Genomic DNA, 18,543 nt, shown 5'->3' with positions numbered 1-18,543 from the left:
ACATGGGGCAGCTTCTGGATTCTTCTCACAGAGGCCACCCCTGCAGTCTCCTGATACCAAAACCTTGCCACGTAAACCCACTACATCCTCCTAAGTCATTTTTCTGCAGTTTGTCAGTCTGCCCTCATCCTTATTACCTTGAATAGCTTTGCATCATCAGCAACCTTTATCATCTTCCTGCTCAAATGCTTTTTCAGGTCACTTATAAATAAGTCAAGTACGCTAACATAAATACAGAACCCTGCCATATTCTGCTGCTAACCATCTACCATTGTGAAAATTGACTTTTACTTCCCCCCTCAGTTTCCTAATTAGAAGCTGATTATTTATCCTTTCCAGGATGAAGATACTTTTACCTCTTAAGTCATGACTACTTAACATTGGGACGTCAGGATGTCCATCCACCTCCTCCCTACCCAAATGTAGGGAAAGCACCCAAGAACTCCTGAACACGGAAGTCAGCTGAATGCAAGTGTGGCCACAGCTTCCCCAGATTTGTCCTCCTCCTTCAAGGGGCATGCAGGCATAGGGCTGTTTGACAGGTATCGCCAAGTAGCCTGACCACATGATTTGCTTCCCCTTTTAACCTTCCTCTCAGTTTCTTCTCTTAGTCATGCTTAATCCCTTCCAGATAGACACTACTGCTTACAAGCAACTTCCTAACAGCCAGAACAAGCCTATTTTTCCCTTTCTTCAACTTCTTAGAACCTTTCAATTTTTCAAATTCACACTTTTTTTTATTATTTATTTGGTAGCTTTTTTTTTTCAGTCTTCTGTACTATTCAGAATGATTTATGACCTCTTTAATTGTAGTGGTTGCATCTGCAGCTGGTCTTATCACTACCCTTCCCAATCAGCATGAATTGCCCCTATTAGGCTCTTATTGGTGACTATACCCTTAAATCAGAATTTTTGGTATTTTTGAAATGTTATCAGTACAATAAATAATACTCACTGTCAGCAATGATGTCAATTAATGACAGAGTCCAATACTCTCTGACCAGGTTCTTTTAAATATTCCACACATGGATGTTGTAATATTGAATATTAAATGTATTTAATAAAGATATTTCACGTTACATAAGATTTTGATTTAGAAAAATGAAACAGCAATGTACTGAAATCACTATACAAGCGTAATATAACAAGTGAAATTAAAGTAAGATCGCAGTATAAATGTGATTCCCATCGACTGTCTTGGTATACTTTACCAGCATGATGCTGCATGTCTCCAGTCATAGGAAAGGAATATGTCAGGTGAAGCCAGCTCAAATCTGCTGCCATCTTCAAAATCACTTTTCTAGTTTTTATACTCTGTTGGGATGAACCATGTACTCACTTCACTCGTGCTGGTTTGGCTAGCTCAGGGAGACGTTCACACTCTTTTATTGAACTCAGGGAGAAATATTTACACCACCAGTTGATCCATTTAATGGTTGATAGCTGTTAATCTAAAAGAAAGACCACCTAACAGTCCCCTTTGTCAGCTTCTTTGCAACAGCTGTGAACAGTTACACCCTTCATTATTCCCTGAGCTTCATGGGCACATCCCCTGGCCAATCTCCACTGAGACTTCTTCTGCTGTACAGGTCACTCACAGGCCCCTTGGAGAGCTCTGTAATGCTTGGGTATGTTCTGAATTGTCCGTGTCCCTGACCCTTTTGGTGCCCCTCTGCTCTCTTGAAGTCTTCCCTCCCCAGACTTGTCATGGCTTATTCTCCAAGTATGAGAACCTCAACATAGCCTTTAACTTCTGTTTAATGACTTTCTATTTATTCACTCTTAAACTTTAATTATTAATTCCATTAGCACTTACTGAAGAACGTTTTATCCATTTTATACCTATACTTTTGCACATATATATATATATATATATATAACTTCGGTATCTTTATAAATAAAATCTTTATACATATTTGTATGCTCTTGTATAGATATATTTCATACTTATTTACCTAAACCATATGATATCCTTTTCCAAGTATATAATATTTATTCAAGATGTCCAATAGTTCATTCCCTTGTCTCTGTTAATTTACATAGTTTAGACAGAAAATTTTCAGACTTTAATCCTCTGAATTCTAGCTAATAAAAATAAAAATTTCAAAAAGGCACAAAAATTGATATTATACTTCCCAGTCCACATCCAGAGTTGGATATAGTAGTATATTCTATATTAGTATTTTGGCTGTTTCATCTTTGAGGTTTATAAAGGTTTTGGATGAATACAATTTAGTCTGGATTATTATTATTTATTATACTTATTTATACTATTGTACATCTCCACAGCCACTTCACTTTCAGATTCCATGATCTTTCCTTCCCCACTTCCTCCCACCACCCCCCCCCAAAAAAACAAAAACAACAAAAAAAAACTTCTGCTATGGAAATCTCAGGTTTTTGACAAAAAACACACTGATTCATAGAATTCATTTTCGTTTACTACAATGACCATGTTTTCTCTGAGTGCTCCCTTTATTCTATGCTTGTCAGTTGTCCCAGAGATAGGACCTGGAGGGACTTGACTTTTTCTGGTTGGTTCTTGATTTTGCTGGAAGAAGAATCTAGTACCGGTTTTGATTCAGCTCAAATGCGGCTGTTGGCCTGTTGATTATACCATCTGTTGCTCAGTCTGCTAGAATTCATGATACTTTGTACTTTCTTCAATAAGACACATCTTTAGCTGTTGGAAGAATGCTTTCTTATTTCTCGCAGCTTCTTTTACTTGTCCTAAATGGTGATATCTACTGGTGCTATACTTCAGAGATGACATTTTTAGTAGTTTCAGTAGCATCTATAAGATTTGACTTAAGCTCCTCATATGTATTCCTTTTAGCTTCTTTTTATTAACTTCTTTAATTTAATGTAGTTATATTTTTGAATATGAACTCCAACAGATTTTTTTGGACTTAATTGCTCTTGAAGGGATGTTGAATCTAAGACCATGTGACCTTCTGGTCACTATTTCAAAATGGTGCTTTCTCCATTATGACTCTATCTTATACATGGGAGTATCTTTTACGTGCAAGGATCTGGGGGTGCTGGTCAACTGTTGACTGAACATCAGCTGACAGTGTGCCAGCTGGCCAAAAAGACCAATGCCATCCTGGCCTGCATCAGAAATAGCATAGCCAGCATGACTGAGGAAATGATTTTTCCCTCTGTAATCGGCACTGGTGAAACCACACCTCAAGTTCAGTTTTGGGTACCTCACTGCAAGAAAGATACTGAGTTGCTGGAACACATTCAGAAAAGAGCAATGAAGCTGGTGAAGGGACTAGAAAACAAGAGCTCTAAGGAGTGGTTGAGGGAAGTGGGACTACTTAGTCTTGAGAAAAGGAGGCTGACAGGAGACCTTATTGCTCTCTACAGTTACCTGAAAGGAGGTTGTAGCAAGGTGGATGTCAGCCTCTTTTTTTAAGGTGATAGGTGATAAGATGCAAGAAAATGTCTTCAAGTTGCACCAGGGGAGGTTTAGATTGGATATCAGCATCTACATCAATAAAGAAAGTAACTGTATAGGGGATACATCATTTCCACAACCATCAACCATGGGTAATGATCCCCTGAAAAGTGAACTTGAACTGCAGTGGTGGTCACTGTTTGCACTTTAAGTTCAATAGTGTATACGTATGCAGTGTGGGGAAGGAGAAAAGCTGTTCATATTTCAAATAAAAAGTAATGTGAATACTGACATTTTACAAAATAAAAATACGTAGAATTTGCATGTATCTGTTCTTTAACTTCTAAAATGTGTTTTCTTTGACATCTTTGTCATGTGATGGGTGGAAGTAAAAAATAGAGTAAGAAAAGTATACCTGATCAGAATAGCTGTCAACTTGCAGGTTTATGTGAGAAGAGAATGCACAGTTCAGATTTTTATCCTGGTGTCATGGCAATCCGAAATGTGACATACTGCACAATCAAAAGTGCTTAATCTTTCTCTGTCAATAGATGACAAAAATTTGATAGTAGATGGAGGCAAATGGGAGAAATCAGTGAACTATATGAGAAAAAAGGCAACAAAAGCAAACAAAACAAAACAAAAACTGTCAGTGCCTGGCCAAATGATGAAGAGCTGTAAAATGTTTGTATATTAAACTTCAACTAAATCTCTTTAGATGGAAGATAATTGTAAATTCACAGTTATTTTACATTATGGAATGCAAAATAAAAAGAATATATGACTACTTTATATAAGGTGGGAAAACTGCAACACTCCTTCATTTCAAACTTTATTTTTGAACAGACTAGTTGTTACAAGGGTGTAAGGAAAGGCAGAGATTTCGCTGGAACAGATTTTTGGAAGTTCAGAGACAATTGTGTAAAAATGTTTTCTTGTTATATTTTTTAATATTTTTATATAAATATTTTTATGTAAGTATTTATTTTTGTTTCTTACACTATTTAGAGAGAGTGGACACTTGTTTTTGGCCACAGTTAACAGAAGATAGTGGTTAGAAACCAGTCTACCTAATTTTCTTTTATATTTTAGTAGTCTGTCACTTCCAATTCTCAAAAGAGCAGGGGGAGAAAATATAATGGGGGGGAAGGAAAAAAAAAAAAGGTTCATGTCTTTCAGCTAAGGACAGGGAGATCTCACTATATAGTTTTCTTTTATATTTATATACCTAGTTTTCTTTTATATTCTTATTTATATTGTGCTAAAAATGTCCTGATTTATCAGGTTTTATACTGTTATTTCACATACTGATTGAGTGATGTGATTTCACTGCTGCAATAACAATGATACTGCAGGATATACAAATGAGCTCATTGAGTTGATCGTGTGTTATTTGAGCTCAGAATGAGCAGTTTAATAGGTCTTTCCCAGTTCTATTCCCAGTTAATCTAAGAATGACCAAAACATATTTTTGGAATGTATCTTCAAGTAGGCCCTTTGAAATCTTTTACACAATAAAGCAAAACAAAGATAGAAATTCAATTTCACATGCTCAGTCCACAAGTACATTTTGCCCCAGGTGATAGAACGTGCATCTTTAGATATGCCAGAAACACTGTTCTTATGCTCATACAATTTTGAAAGCATTTAAGAAATATTTTTTAAGCATGTGTGTATTCAGAACTGGACATGAAAACACAAGACTGTTTAAAAAGAACAGTCATCTTTATCTAAAAGAATAGTAGGGAAACATTAACAGTGTGACAGGACTACATAAAAAGAAGGGCCAGTTATATTGGGCTTACATGGGAAGGTTTTGGTATTGGGGGTCTGCTCTGTGAGAAGAGTCAGAAGCTGCCCCATGTCAGGTAAGAGCCAGTTCCAGGTGACTCCAAAAGGGATCTGCTGCTGGTCAAAGCTGAGACAGTGAGTGATGCTGGTTGAGCCTCTGTGAGAGCATATTGAAGAAAGGGGGAAAAAAAAAAAAAAAAACTGCTATGGGAGAGAGAGAAGCTGCTGCCCTGCAGCTCGTGGAGAAGACTGTGGTGGAGCATGTAGCCTAAAGGAGGCTGTAGCCCATGGAGAGCCCATGAAGAAACAGGCACTGGGGCAGAGCTGCAGCCCCTGGAAAAGAGCCCATGGTGGAGGAGGAGGTCTGGAGGGAGCTGCTGCTCATGGGGATCCCATGCTAGAATAGTCCACTCCTGGAGGATGGACCCATAGTGGAGCAGTTCTTGAACTGCAGTCTGTGAGAACCCACGCAGGATCAGTTTGGGAAAGACTGCATCCTGTGGGAGGGACCACACACTGGAGCAGGGGAAGAGTGAAGATCATAGAAACAGAGAATCATTTAGGTTGGAAAAGACCTCTAAGACCGTCAGTTCCAACTGCTAACCTAGCACTACCAAGTCTACCACTAAACCATGTCCCTAAGCGCCATATCTACACATCTTTCAAACACCTACATGGATGGTGATTCAACTACTTCCCTGGGCAACCTGTTCCAATACCTCACAACTCTTCCAGTGAAGAAATTTTTCCTAATATCCAACCTAAACCTCCCCTGGCACAACTTGAGGCCATTCACTTTTGTCCTGTCACTTGTTGCTTGGGAGAAGAGACTGTCCCCCTCCCTGCCACAATCTCCTTTGAGGTAGTTGTAGAGAGAGATACAGTCTCCCCTGAGCCTCCTTTTCTCTTGGCTCAATGAAATGGAAACTTCTCATGGAAGCTTAGGATATCTGAAGAAGTGATGTCTTTTTAAAGCAAAATTCTGCTCTGCTTCCCCAGAAAGAGTTTCACAATTCTCAGTTATTCCAGCGAACACCATGAAACTACAATAAGTGACTCTGCATGTTAACACTAGATCATTCAGATTTGCCTAAAAAAAAACAACATCACACTAGGCATTTTCCAAATCTTTGCAAGAATGATGCATTTAAGGAGGAAATTACTTTGTGGGGAAGGTATTAAAAATGTTGTCTGACTGTGGCATACTTAAGTTTTAATTAGGCATGGCGTTAATATTTGGAGAAAGTTTAAAGTCTAGACATACACGCAAGTGAACGAGTGAGTTTTCAAGTATGTGTTTAAAAGAATGGAAAGTAGAAATACATTATGTGATAATTAAAAAAAATTTATGTGGTCAAGGCACGCCACAAATTGATAGTTCTCAATGAAAGAATACTTCAGTTAAAAGAAAACAATGTCTGAAAGTGAACAAACGATGTGCAGTCTGATATCCCTAAGTTGTGAAAATGCCACATTAGCAAAATATGGATCCTTATAATTGTCATACCTAATTGTAACTATTCTTAGTGATCAAAGTAGCCTTGCCAGACATAAGAGACAAATCTAAAAAAATACATTAAAAAAAAAAAAGTTATATCTCATTTATCAGATTTTATTTATAAGAAGGTATGATCAATAGGTATATCTCATCATTAAATCTGAACAAAATATAAATTGACACATTAGAAATGAGTTTAAAAGTAATATTTTTGATTGTTTTCATCAAATTAGTTTTTCCCATCTCAACCTACCATAAGAACCTGCTTTTAGCAGGGGGGGTGAACTCGATGATCTTCAGAGGTCCATTTGAATCCGTATGATTCTGTGAACTGTCTCTTAAAAGTGTTCTCAAACATTTTTGGACCTATGCTCCATCTTTATTTTTGATGCTCAGTTGCTGTTGACCAAGAGTATATTTGTGTTTCAGCCAAAATTACAAATATAAGCACTGAAGCAAGTATAAGATGAACTCAGCAAATTTTAATCTAATGAGAGGGAAAGCCTCCAGGAAAATTCCTAGGTTGAGAAAAAGAGACCAGGAGTAGAAGTCATACGTTGTCTATTTGCTGTTTGAATTATATTGTTCATTTACTATAACCATGATCATTAACTTTACAGATATGAAAGAACAGCTAACATGAGACGTTTCTTTTAGAAAGGTAAAATACATCAGGAATATCTTACTGCCTTTCGATATACACCATACACCTTTCCAGGATGCAAAGACCAAGTCCTGGACTTTTTACTACCATCCTTCTGTTTCTGACTAATGAAAATAGTTGGTTGATGCTGTAAAGAGGGGTAATTTTGCAGCTCAAATAAAAACCCGAATGTTTCTAGGAATTCACTAAGGTTTAAAATAAAAATTTTAATCTTTCCTTGCATGGGAGGTCAAATTAAGACATTTTTCATACTGTTAAAGCAAACTAGATTTTGAAGAAAATTCATTTGATTGATGAAATATATATGTAATTATAACTAAAAACATTTATTGACTTGTGAAATGTTAATGCTCTCAACTTCATATTATAGGAGAAGTCTCTCTACTTTTTCTTCAGTATTTCTGGGGTATGTAAGATAGGCACACTTCCCCCTCCCCACTCCCCCCCCCCGCCGTCCCGTACTTATAAAATTATAAGAGAACAAAAAAGAGAACACTTTACTGCTGCTATCACAGGCTGCAACTTTACTCTTCTGCTTCTTTAGCTCAAAATGATATAAACTTGTATTTTTATTTTGGGTTCTTTGTTTGGGAGGTTTTGGTGGAATCTCAAAATAAATTGGGTCTTTCAAGGTACTTGCAGACCTTCCCCTACAAAGGAAATAACCTTTTTCCAGTTTCCTAGCCAGACAGTGCAACATTTTGTCACTGAAATTTCAAGGCATCAAGCATACAAACCAAACTACTATTAATGTTACTCTAAGCAAGAACTGAAAGCTACTGCAACATGAAGAGAAGCACCACAGTTAATTTCAAAGCCAGTAACAAATTCTGCTTGTATAATATAGACTGTGTACAATAAATGTGCAGGTAACATTACCTTAACTTCAGAACTTCGCTAGGGTTGAGTGCTAGTAGTCTAAACTTGAATTGCTTTGTACATTGGAGAACAGTTTCCTTTTTATAGGAACAGCTCTAGTCTCAAAAGTACAGTATCATTATCTGTATAAATTTAAATTCAAAATGTGCCTAGATATTGATTTGGAGGTAACTCTGAATAACTCTGAGAGTACTGTGTTCAGATCTGGGGCCCCCAGCACAAGAAGGACATGGGCATATTAGAACGAGTCCAGAGGAGGGCCACAAAGATGATCAAAGGGCTGGAGCACCTCTCCTGTGAATGCTGAGGGAATTGGGGTTGTTCAGCCTGGAGAAGAGAAGGCTCCAGGGAGACCTTACAGCAGCCTTCCAATGCCAAAGTGGGTCTCCAAGAAAGCTGGGGAGGGACTCTTTATCAGGTAGTGTAGTGATAGGACAAGAGGTAATGGCTGTAAACTAAAAAGGGGAAGATTTAGATTAGACATTTGGAAGAAATTCTTGACTCAGAGTGAGGCACTGGATCAGGTTGCCCAGAGAAGCTGTGGATGCCCCATCCCTGGAGGTGTTCAAGGCCAGGCTGGATGGGGCTTTGGGCAACCTGGTCTGGTGGGAGGTGTCCCTGCCCATGGCAGGGGGTTGAATTAGATGGTCTTTAAGGTCCTTTCCAATCCAAACTATTCTATGATTCTGTGAAATATATGCAGATATTTGCCTATCAACTGTGGACACTTCTTTGCCTCCTTTTTAACTCTGTTCCAGAATCAAATGATGAAACATGATGTACTTTGAAAGCAAATTATCCGGAGGCTTGTGAATTTATTTAAAGTTTCCTAATCTCACAGACAAACCCCAGTGAAATAAGTTACTTTGTCTTTTACATCACTGTATTGTCTGCTATGTGCTGTTAGGTTAAAAAAAATAAAATAATAAAAAAAAGGTTTACTGTGCTGAGCAGGCACTGTTAAAAATAGCACGGAAACTTATTTGACATAGATAATTGTCACATACAGTATATATCATGGACTCCGAGACAATGTGGACTAGAACTGCTCACCAGAAATCATCAAGCAGAATGTTTCTCTGAAAACTGGAGAGGTAAAGGTCTCCTGTGTGATAGGTTCAGGTGGACCATAAATGTCTCTAACCAGATCAGATTTTTTTTCCCCTTACTTGAGCCTAAATGCATGTTTTAGAAATGTGTGTGGGAAGGTTCAGTTGCATGAAGATGCATATGCAAAAAAAATTATTTTGGTTAAAAATCAAACTACTCAGAGTTGTCTAATGACCAATGAGTGTTAGCATTTTACCTATTATTTTAAAGTGTTTTTTTTTTTTTTTTTTTTTTTTTTTTCTCCAATAGCACAATATTAGCTCTGGCCTTGACACTATTCTTTATTTTTTTCTCTATAAAGATTTTTTCAGGCTGACTTCTAACAAGGTTTGATACTGTGCAAACAGGGAAGAGCAATAGAGAGTGTTACTTGTTGTTAAATACTGACCCCGTTTCTCTGTCTCATTGACAATTTCCCTCCAGCAAAGCTTTCTTGTCCCTCCTCTAGACATACTAAAAGGAACTGAAACAAAGGGTTAGTGACTTTAATATTAGGCTGGAGTTCAGGAAGAAATCTGTATGATAAATGTTGTCTTTCCTTTGAATAGTTATGACCTTCTGTGGATGCGCCAAGTTAGGGATGGGCTCTTTTATTTCTACTGATTTCTTTTTATTTTATTTTTATTTTTTTCAACAGGGACTCTGTCTTTTGCATTATGTCCCTAAGCACTTTTAAAACCCAAGATGAAAACGCAAGACAATTTCAATGTCACTGGCTCACTCTTCTATGGAAACTTCGATGCAATACTTAAAATAAATAAATACATAAAAAATGTAGCTATTTTGTAATATGCATGGATTTCACAGATATTTCAAAATTTTAAAATCAGTGTCCTTCCTGTAATTAACCTTAAATCTTACCAAGTGCATCCTCAAACAAAAAAGGAGAAGGAAGTAGGATGAAAGAAAAAGAGGAAAAGAATGGCATCTCAGAATAACCACTACTTCCACAGGGCCATTCACTGTTGAAGTAGAAGGTCCAAATTAAATCATATGCAAGAACAGCCTAAGCACAGAGTCAATCTTCTTTAGCTAGAGAATTATTTATAGAAAGTGGGACGGCTCTGTCAGGAGAAGCTCAGGTGCAATGTATAAATTGCTCTATCTATGAGTACTTCTGAGCATCTTGCACTGCATTTTCACCCTCTCCTTGTTGGGCTCTATTCCAGTGAGATCTAGGTGTGTACAGAGCCTCTGTCCAGCCAGTGATTTGGTTATCTAGGGAGGTAAAAGTTTCTGTTCTGGCCAAGGAATCATGACCTGAAAGCTCTGAGCACCATTCAAACAGATTGTATTTATAGCTTAATAATTATGGGACTCACCTGATGTATAGAGTTACATGTTCCAGCTACTCCTCTGTGTTAGAGCTTAATTTGTGATAATGATACTGCTGCTTTTTTTTTCCTTTTTTTTTTTTTTTCTTTGTATGTGTGGCTTGATTCTGTTTTGTTGGTTTTTGGAGAGAAATGTATTGTGCAAAATTTTGGTTTCAACTTGCAGGTTTTGCTTTTTTCTTTTTCTTTTTTTCTTTCTTTCCTTTTTTTTTTTTTTTTTAATTAAATTGATGGCAAAACTCCAACCACCTATTCAAATGTACGCTGTTCTTGGGTGAGTTCCAATGTATTTTCTAATACCACAGGAAACTGAGATTGGGATTCAAAATTTAATCAGTTGGTTTAGTACTATTTTCCATAGGATTTATAGGAGTCCCTACCTGCTTCAGCCCTTATAGACGCTCCTGTGTAGTTTTATACATGGGTCTGGATGACACTTGTCATCCAGAAGAAGGTTGATGGATTTTTCTTCTGTTGTTGTTGTTGGCAGTAGTGGTTTTCTTTCCCTAGTTAAAAAAAAAAAAAAAAAAAAAAAAAAAAAAAAAAAGGAAATTGTCATACTACCATATATGAAAGTAGTTTTGCTGCCTCTGGACACTTTTATGATAAGCCCCTAGAGGCTTCTTTTTCTTCTTTTTTTTTAAAGGTGGCTTTCTAGCAAATGGGGGGGTCATTTATTTATTTCTGCTCCTCTGAGTAGACCCCACAATTAATTTATTACTTCATGCTACTAAAAGTTTGATTTCTTATACTGAAATAATTCTAATTTCATACACAGCTTGATAGAAGACAGAGCTAATTAGTCTAAACTGTTTAGTTCATTAATTGATTTCTGAATTCACTTTTGCCTGCTGGACTCTGTGTTTCTCTGCCTGCGTAACCTTTTTAATGACCATACTTTAGTTCAAGCCCAAGTTTGACAGCATCTTGCAATGTTGCTCTCTTTTATGAATGAGCGGCTGCTTGTTTTGATTTGCAGTGAGTTTGAAACCAGATTTCTTTCTACAGAGTACTATGCCTGGAAGTTTCACCCAAAGTTGGGGGTAGAAGAATCTCTCTGACAGTATGTTTATTGAAGTTGCCTATGTTCTGCCATCTACTAAAGTATTTATATATTTTTTTCCATTTAATGTTGACCACCAAAAATGAGGCATGGCAGATCCTATGGAGTAATGATTTTTTATGCTTCTTTTTGGTAGGAACAACAGTAAAATAAAATAAAATAAACAAATAATGCAGAGAAAACTATGCTGAGATCTTTATGCCAGAGAACTGATAGAGAAATCTCATGTCATTAAACTCCACCTCTGCAGAGTTTTATTTGTGTGTTTGGGTTTCTGTTTATGGGAAAAGCCTCTGATCTCACTGAAACTCTCTGAAACAGAAAGTTGAGCTTTGATTTTGTTGAGACTTTCACTGATTTGAAAGGGAGTCAGATAAGTCTTGATGTTAATACAAGATATGGATATGTTCTGGATATGTTCACAGTTTTAAATTCCTGAGGTCATTTCCTGCTTTCCAGTTTGTGTCAATATTCACTCATCAAAAATGTTTTAAATGTGATTTAATTCAATTATTATTTCCCCCTCACTGTTTGCTTCCTGTGTTAGTACAAAATTTACTTTGCAAGAGTAGCAGTTTAAAATCTGGAACTGCAGCTCATCAGTTAACTTGGATAAGTCTAGGTCCACAGTCTGATGTCCATACCACTACCACCCATGCTTTGCTCCTAAAGCAATTCTACTACACTTTTCTGAAATTACTTGAAGAATAATCTATATTAAAGGACCAAGACTCTATGTCGTTGCTTAAATGCATTGCCACGTTTGTATGTGTGTAAGAGAGTAAAAGTGGGAAATAATAACAGGGTATTTACAGCAGACCTTCCAAGAAAGAGAACTTAGTGAACCTGAAGAACTTTGTTCGTAGCCAAATGAAGAGCCCGGTCAGAGCCACAGGTACTCAAGCTAAATGGTTTACAGCTTTCGAAATTAAAGGGTCATCTCCACAGAAGTCAATTTAGATTGGTGCATCTTAAAACATGTAGTCTCTTATCTACAAGAATAATGTATGTTTGCTGTGTTTCACTACTTGGAGTACATTAATAAAGTACTTAGAGGGTGGGTTTTTTTTTTGAGGTGCATAAAATGCTCAGATTTTTCTTTCATATATCTTGCTAAGCATTCAAATTACGTTGTTGTTATATTGTAAAATATGAAAGAACTTTGTTTATTAAACATCTTATTTTTATTTTTATTAAACATATCTTCTTTTCCTGAAGGTTAAAATGAGGCTTTATGGAGTGACCTTATCTGTGAGTGGTTATGCTCTTAATAGCTGTGACGTAAAAAGCATCCAGTGCTAGTAACACTTAAAAGGGCTTAATTGTTGCTACCACTTGACTTCTCAGAATAGACTACAAACTTGAAAGGCAAAGAACAGCAGAATGGGACACTTTGTCATTGTCCGTGGTGGTGAAATTGTCCTCAGCATTTCACCCAGCAGGTGGGTGCTCAGAAATATCATATACTTCACTGATTACCTAGATGTATTCTGACCATTCACTTATTTTCAGTGACTTAAGTTGGTGAAAAAGACAGAGACCCAAAAATAAACATTAAAGAGGAAAACTGCAAAGAGATCAAAGAAGATGGAGATGAGTAATGGTTGGAAAGCCTGTAACATAAATAGATGGTGTAGATTTTTTACTTATCTGTGATGTGGATTATGCAGGAACATTCAATATCTCTAGTCATCCAAAACACATTTTAGAGTCATGCTAATAGGAATACTTTCAGTTTATCTGCATGACTTTGCTAATGTGAAGCAAATGTTTAACAGAGTTGAAATAGAAAATACAGCTTTTTTCTCTTCAAAATTCACTTGTTAGTAATTTGAAACAAATGAAGTAGGCTTCACGGAAAAGTAGGTCGTAATAGGAAGATAATTTGGCTTTATTTGTGTTTCCTTTTTCCATCCAATAAGGTTTTATTTGAATTTTATATTTTCAAGAGTCTCTTTGAAAAGTAGTCTTTCTGACTGGCTTTCTATGAAATAGTTGCATTTCAGAGTTGTGTGGCCTTTCCAGTCATGTCAGAATGGTTATATAGGGTAAATATTATGTGAAAAGCACTTCAAGAAGCCAGGGCCAACTGAGAAAAAATGGGTTGTTTATTTTAAGTTTAGGTACTGTAAGGACAAAATTGAATTATCTTAAAAATCACCACAAATAATTTGTCATGTAAGTTAGGTACTTTCTTTCTTGCCCTGTCATCAGATCTAATGGCTCTTTCTTAATTTATGACAGAAATACTGTGGAATAAGGTAAATGCCAACTATAATGATGCTGTTTGTTATGATGAAAACACTGAGAGAAGGAAATTATGTTTAATGCATCAAAGCAAGAAATTTCAAATAGGTTATTTCAGCTGTCTTGATTTATAACTGAAAATAACATTGTGGAAACATGCATCATATAGAATAGTTAAAGACTGTTAGTTTTGGAAATGTTTCTCCCATAAATAGACATACAAATTCTTTCAGAGACTATTAAACATACTAATATCTAACCATGTAATGACCAATTAGTACTTCCTGGCATAAAGAAATATATGACTTTTCACATAAACAGTGGTGATTTATACAGTTCTCCCATTGAGCAGTTATCTTTATCTACTTGGCTCTTGATTTGGTTCAGATAACTTACTTTTTGTTGGAAAAACCTTGCACCAATGATTGTATTGGGCAACAGATCTTAGGTGAAACATGAGACTTGTTTTGTTTTGAGAATATTTTTGAAAAAGTGTGCAGAAATAGTATTAGCTATAGTTCAAGTCTTGTGTTAAAACAACTTATCAAATGTTTTTGGGATTCTGATGCTAAAAAGGTGCAAGCTCACAAGTAAGAGTTTTGTCATATTACTCTAAAGAGATCAGATGGTGTTCTTATGCACCATGAAAGTTGGTGGAGAGTTTCCTCTGATAGAACTAGGGAAATCCAATTTTATGACATATGACCTTGGGAATACACTTGACTTTCTTCTTTCCCTGTCTGACTCATTTTTCTTGTGTAATCAGAGTTTACTGTATTTGTGGTGAGAAGTATTTTGCTATGTATTTTGTACTCTGCCCCAATGAAATCTCAGTCTTGTTAGAGGCCCTAAGATAACAATAACAATTACTACTAAATAAAGATGGAATAGAAAAATATATACAGCTTTGCAGCTGTCAACTTAACTAGCGTTAAAAAAATAGCAGTGCCTGTGCTATGTGTCTTTCATAAATAATTATGAGTCATATTTTTGTTAAAACATCAAATTTAACAGACTTCCTGCTACCTTTTCCAAGTAGGTGAAAGAATTAAATGTGTGGGGTGTTCCCATGCTTGAACCACGGGCTCACAGAGCAACAATAATTCTGTTTTCCAGTACTGAGCTTTTCTGACTCTCTTCCATTGCTAGCAATAGCAAAGACTAAGCTGATTCTGGCTCTTGCATGATATGAAGCAAACAGACAGCATGTGGCATTTCTGGTTCAGTGATGACTTCTGACTGGCCTTTCTTTTACACTGTCACAGTTGAAACTCCCCCTCTCTTCTCAGCAGCATTGAAGAATTAGAATGAGATCAGTAAAATGGTTTGTTCTTGGTTGGTTCTTTCACTCCATGTAATATCCAAATTAGTTTAATTCCTTCAGCTGCATACACTAAGAGGCTACTCAGATATGAACTGTGACTTCAGCATGTCCTGCTACCACTCTGCTGTCTTTCTTTCTGAGTTTTTCTAAAGCCTTTCCACCAAAACACATCATATTCTCAAAGCTAGTTGAGAATTATCTTTCCTGACTTCTCCTTGTGCACACCTTCCCTGTTGAGTAGTATATTTGGTTTGGTGGCTTCTCCACAGAACATAATCAGCCCTCATTCTTGTTTTATTGTAGGCTGGACTGGTGGCTAGAAAGAGTCAAGGCAGTAACAGGCACCAGGTGAAGCTAAGAGGGAGATGGATGGTCATCAGATAGACAACATGCACGTCTCACCAGCTGCTGAGTGCTGCCTCTGCGTTTGCTATTCACACCTTACCAAAGCTCTTAGGCTTCACTGAGCTCTTGCTTAAATGAGTCCTTGCCTATGCACCTGCTGAGAGGAGGTTTTCAGAGATAAAGGAGAGGGACTAGCTGGCTGTTTACAGAGACACAGAAGGACTTGGCGTTAGAAAAATGTGGCTTGATACTTACTACTCACTGGGCAGATGAAGCAAGAGAGAAATTATTCCAAGGCTTTCTTCTAACTTAGATTAAGACCGGCAATGTTACATATATAAGTGTCTCAGAACATGGTATTCTCTCTGGTGCCAATGAAACCAACCACTCAGCACCATTTTTCCTTCAATTTTGTTTTCTCAGGTGTCTTTTTTTTGTTTTGTTTTGCTTTGCTTTGTTTTCTGTTTAGATCACGCCCAAGAAGTCTTACCACTATGAGGCAATGCCACCTCCTTCTAGTAGCACAACAATTTTTAAGAAAGGAGCATGAGCATAAAAGGATGGCTCAAGCAACAGAGGAGATCTATAACATGAGTTTAAAGGGAAGCAAAATAAATCTACCTCAGCAGCAGTCCCTGCTAATTCACTCTGATAACACTGGTTGCTCTAAGGGTTGACTTTACTTCATAACCATTTTCTGAGTTTTGTGCAGTGAGGCTAAAGGATAAGACACAAGCTCTCAACTAAACTCAATAACAATGTAGTTGAAAAAAAGCAAAAGTCTTTGAAACCTTTGCTGTGTACTGCATGAAATTTTTGGATTTATTTTTGCCCAGCAGAAAAACTCTTGTTTCTGATTTGGCATTTGTTCTTTTGTGATAAGATATTTAAGGCCACCACATTCACCGTCCATTGAAATGCAGTAAATATTTAATGTTTTGTTTGTTTGTATATGACCAAATTAAATTACGTTCTGTCTAATCAATCTCCATATGCAGGCATACATACATAAATATACACATATATTCCTGCAGACACACACATTCACACGTTAAAGCTGTGAAACAGAATTAAGGAAAAAGTACATAATGCTTTGTGTTTGATGAAAAAGAATTAACTTAGTCCTCAAACTATTCCATTATTAAAGAAAGATTAAGCCCATTATCTATAAGTGTTAACATAGGCCCAAGAGTGCCTGTTTCACACGAGGTATGACAGGACAGATGGAGTCAATGCCTGGGCCACTACTTAAAATTCAAGTGGTCCTATTAACCCAAACCTCTTCTATAATGAAGAGAACAACCTTAAAGTTGGCAGTAGACTGAAGCTTTCATGTAAAGGTTATTTGGTGGTCACTGAAGCAAGTCTATTTCCTGATAGACAGATGTCCTTTTAACTAAAACCCTCCCAGGTGACTTCTTGTTTGAAGCTATGCCAGGTTAAGCAAAGACTAAGTAGACATGTCAACTACAGTAACCTCTCAGAGCTAGCGTCTTTCTCTGAGAGCCTGTGTGCTAGCTCGACGGCAGAGGAACTTTTGCTTGTGGCATACAGTTTTGTGATAGGTCTGTCAGCCAGTTACTTTATATCAACACTTTGAGGATGCATTGTTTTTTTTAAATATAGCAATGCAAGGTGAGGCATATTTGTAAATTTTTGTTTTTAAAATGCAAGAAACTCAGTATTGTTTAGATTTAAATAGCATTGTCAAATGGAAAGTGTTTTCCTAGATAAATTAGGGAGTGGGGACCTGTAGTTGTTTTTTTTACTATCATTAAATATCTGGACAGCCTTGAGTAGACTGAGTGGTATAGTTAGGCAGATCTTTTCAAAACCTACATCATAATTATCATAAGTAACAAGAATTAAATTAATATTAACAATAACTTTTTTTTGGCTTCATATCATGTAAATTAGGATATGATCCAGGAAAGGCACCCTTAGAGGAAGATTCTGTACCCATGTCAGTACCCACTGAAATGGCTCTCTGTAAGGAATTGCCTGTGATGATCTGATTGCAGAATCTGCACATAATCTTTTAAGAGTTGAAGTAATGAGATATTGCAGGCTCCTTCATTTAAACTATAATGTTACTATTTGGTGACAAATCAAAACTTCCAAACATTGGCTGAAGAGAGAAAAAAGCCCATTCTTCTGTACAGCCATCAAAGAAATACAGAGATTCAAAAAACTACTGTTAATTTCCCTGTCAGGAGCACTCATTTAAAAAATGACCCACAGAGACTTGAAAAATAAGAGGAAGCTGCAGTAAAAAAATGATAACAAATGACTTTGAGAGTCCAGAAATAGAAACCAATCTTAATAATAGTAGGTGGGCCTTCCTGGCATTTCTCCCATGTTCAAACGGCATCAATAACAATTTGGGTGTGAATGTTATGTATTTGTAATTGATGATTCTCTCCTGTAACAGATGATCCATTCTTTCAAATCCCACCTCTTAGTACAATAATATTGAATTGTCTTATGAAAGAGGGGAGTAAATTAGAACCAAGCAAAAGAAATGTTATTTCTCACAACCTGTTGGCACGGCTGGAATTCACTGCCACAGAAGGTCATGGAGTTTAATGCTGCCCTTTTTTTTTTTTTTTTTTTTTTTTTTTTTTTTTTTTTTTAAGGATACCTGTGTGACCATTAACAAGATGTAAGCTAAGATGAGAAGGTTAATTGGACACTAAACATCAAGATAGGAGGTGATGGCTCAGTATGGTAAGGAAGGAATTTCTCCTACCTCTGTTTCTCACTGCACACAACATAGAACAGTGGGATGGGTTCATGCTGTTTTTTTCCTGTGAAAAAACTCATGGGTCTTCATGAAGAGTTTGTTAGTGCAAATGGACCAGTGATCTAACCTGGAGTGTAATCTG

At 36.7% G+C, this 18,543-nt stretch overlaps 1 protein-coding gene across 2 annotated transcripts in view; it reads left to right on the top strand.

Annotated features, from left to right (window-relative positions):
• Nucleotides 1–18,543, top strand: part of GRID2 (glutamate ionotropic receptor delta type subunit 2) — an 805,832-nt gene that overhangs the window by 49,288 nt on the left and 738,001 nt on the right. Inside the window, exons 1-2 of one of the 2 annotated variants that reach the window (XM_040555874.1) lie at nucleotides 1,550–1,628; nucleotides 18,295–18,385. The gene's annotated coding sequence lies outside the window, so the exon portion shown is untranslated. Of the gene's footprint in view, nucleotides 1–1,549; nucleotides 1,629–18,294; nucleotides 18,386–18,543 lie in introns of those variants that run through there. The other variant, XM_040555872.1, reaches the window with a different exon arrangement.

Source organism: Cygnus olor, chromosome 4 (genome assembly GCF_009769625.2).
Source record: "Cygnus olor isolate bCygOlo1 chromosome 4, bCygOlo1.pri.v2, whole genome shotgun sequence".
Taxonomy (NCBI): Eukaryota; Metazoa; Chordata; class Aves; order Anseriformes; family Anatidae; genus Cygnus; species Cygnus olor.
This window is presented reverse-complemented; position numbering and strand designations above follow the sequence as displayed.